Source organism: Cucumis sativus, unplaced genomic scaffold (genome assembly GCF_000004075.3).
Source record: "Cucumis sativus cultivar 9930 unplaced genomic scaffold, Cucumber_9930_V3 scaffold134, whole genome shotgun sequence".
In the NCBI taxonomy this organism is placed as follows: domain Eukaryota; kingdom Viridiplantae; phylum Streptophyta; class Magnoliopsida; order Cucurbitales; family Cucurbitaceae; genus Cucumis; species Cucumis sativus.
In genome coordinates this window covers 45001-47500 of record NW_022279536.1, presented here as the reverse complement: position 1 = coordinate 47500, position 2500 = coordinate 45001, and positions in this window count along the sequence as shown.

Sequence of the window (2500 nt, the reverse complement as noted above, 5' to 3'; positions counted from 1 at the left end):
GCAAGAAGCAATCACAAGACCATCTCGTATCCTCCAGAACAAGCGAGCCCAAACGACGCCCACAACAGAGTGCAAGCATCATCCAAGCAAGCCCATCCAAGCACATCAACTCGACATCCCGCACTCGCTACCCACCCGACGTAAAGGCTCGGTAATTCGACCAAACCCTTCCAACAACCACGAAGCAATCGCAAGTCATCTCGTATTGTCAAGAGCAAGCAAGCCCGGACGACGCCCACAACAAGGTGCAAGCATTATCAAGGCCCGCCCACCCGAGTACTTCAACTCGACATCCCGCTCATACTTCCCGATCGACGGAAGGACGTGGTCGAATGACGACGTAAACATCCCAAGAACGTACGGCCATGATGGCCACATTGCCCTTGAAACGCCCACGCCGCCGCATAGGGGTACCCCCGCGCCCCGCCCATGTGGACTGGTCGCCCCCCTATATAGTACATTTTGGACTTTTTTTGGTCTGGCAGGCTTGCATATGAAATTTCCGAAACGTCACACCCTCGAAAAATCTATGATGCTATTGATATTATGTCCGGGACATGATTGGATTGTGTTGGGGACATCCAAATGGGTCTAGAAAACAAGTTTCATAATTTTTAAACCGACCGATAATATTTTATGAATATTTTTAGTTAAAATATGAAAAAAATTAAAAAAATAGTAAATGGTGGCGAAAAATTCTAAATTTTTTAGGACATCATTCGTTTACATTGCTTACCTCCCAGAAAAAATTTCAGAACAATCGGAGCACGGGAAGATAGGTTTGACATCTCTTATGTGTGTTGGGCGGGCATGGGGGCGCGCATGGGCATTCTGGGCGCGCATGTGGGCCTTGGATGGGCGAGGACGGCACGGTCGTGCGCGGCCCCAGCGCGCGCGACACGGTCGTGCGCGGCACGGGCGTGGGCGGCACATGCGCGCGCGGCACGGGCGGGGGCGGCACCTGCGCGCGCGGCAAGGGCGGGGGCGGCACCTGCGCGCGCGGCACGGGCGTGGGCGGCACCTGCGCGCGTGGAACGGTCGTGCGCGGCCCCAGCGCGCGCGACACGGCCGTGCGCGGCACCAGCGCGCGCGGAACGGTCGTGGGCGGCACCTGCGCGAGCGGCACGGGCGGGGGCGGCACCTGCGCGCGCGGCAAGGACGTGGGCGGCACCTGCGCGCGCGGCACGGGCGTGGGCGGCACCTGCGCGCGCGGCACGGTCGTGGGCGGCTCCTGCGCGCGCGGCACGGGCGGGGGCGGCACCTGCGCGCGCGGCACGGGCGGGGGCGGCACCTGCGCGCGCGGCAAGGGCGGGGGCGGCACCTGCGCGCGCGGCACCGTCGTGGGCGGCACCTGCGCGCGCGGCAAGGGCGGGGTCGGCGCCCTCGCGCGCGGCGATGCGAGGAGTCGCACGCCGCGCATGTGGGCGTGCATGTGGGCATGGGGGAGTGTCAATAACCTCTATTAATGTTTTTCCCATGCACAGCCACACCATGGCATGCATATTGGTGTTGGTGGGCAAGGGAGAATGTCAGAACCTCCAAAATTGCTTTTTGTCGTGAACCATAGGCACCCATGTGCAAGCCTCGGCCATTGGCCTTCACTTCCACACGAGCATCCAATCCATGTACTTGGACATTCGACGAGAGTTTACTTGAACGTGTTTTCTCATCTTAGTTTCAAACTTCACCAACACTTGTGTTTTCATCGTTCTGCATATGACATAACCTCCATGACACTTGAAAGAAACAAACGAGTTGTGTGTGGGGAGGGTCGAATCGGAGCGACGAAGGGCTGAATCTCAGTGGATCGTGGCAGCAAGGCCACTCTGCCACTTACAATACCCTGTCGCGTATTTAAGTCGTCTGCAAAGGATTCTACCAATCGCTCGGTGGAAATTACGTTACAAGGCGACCCCCGCGACTCATCCGTCACGAGGGCTTTGCAAACGACACGTGCCTTTGGGGGCCAAAAGGCCCCTACTGCTGGTCGGCAATTGAGCGATAGGCGCATGCGTCGCTTCTAGCCCGGATTCTGACTTAGAGGCGTTCAGTCATAATCCAGCGCACGGTCGTGGGCGGCACGGGCGGGGGCGGCACCTGCGCGCGCGGCACGGGCGGGGGCGGCACCTGCGCGCGCGGCAAGGGCGGGGGCGGCACCTGTGCGCGCGGCACGGGCGTGGGCGGCACCTGCGCGCGCGGCACGGGCGTGGGCGGCTCCTGCGCGCGCGGCACGGGCGGGGGCGGCACCTGCGCGCGCGGCACGGGCGGGGGCGGCACCTGCGCGCGCGGCAAGGGCGGGGGCGGCACCTGCGCGCGCGGCACCGTCGTGGGCGGCACCTGCGCGCGCGGCACCGTCGTGGGCGGCACCTGCGCGCGCGCACGCGTGGGCGGCACCTGCGCGCGCGCACCGTCGTGGGCGGCACCTGCGCGCGCGGCACGGGCGTGGGCGGCCCCTGCGCGCGCGGCACGGTCGTGGGCGGCTCCTGCGCGCGCGGCACGG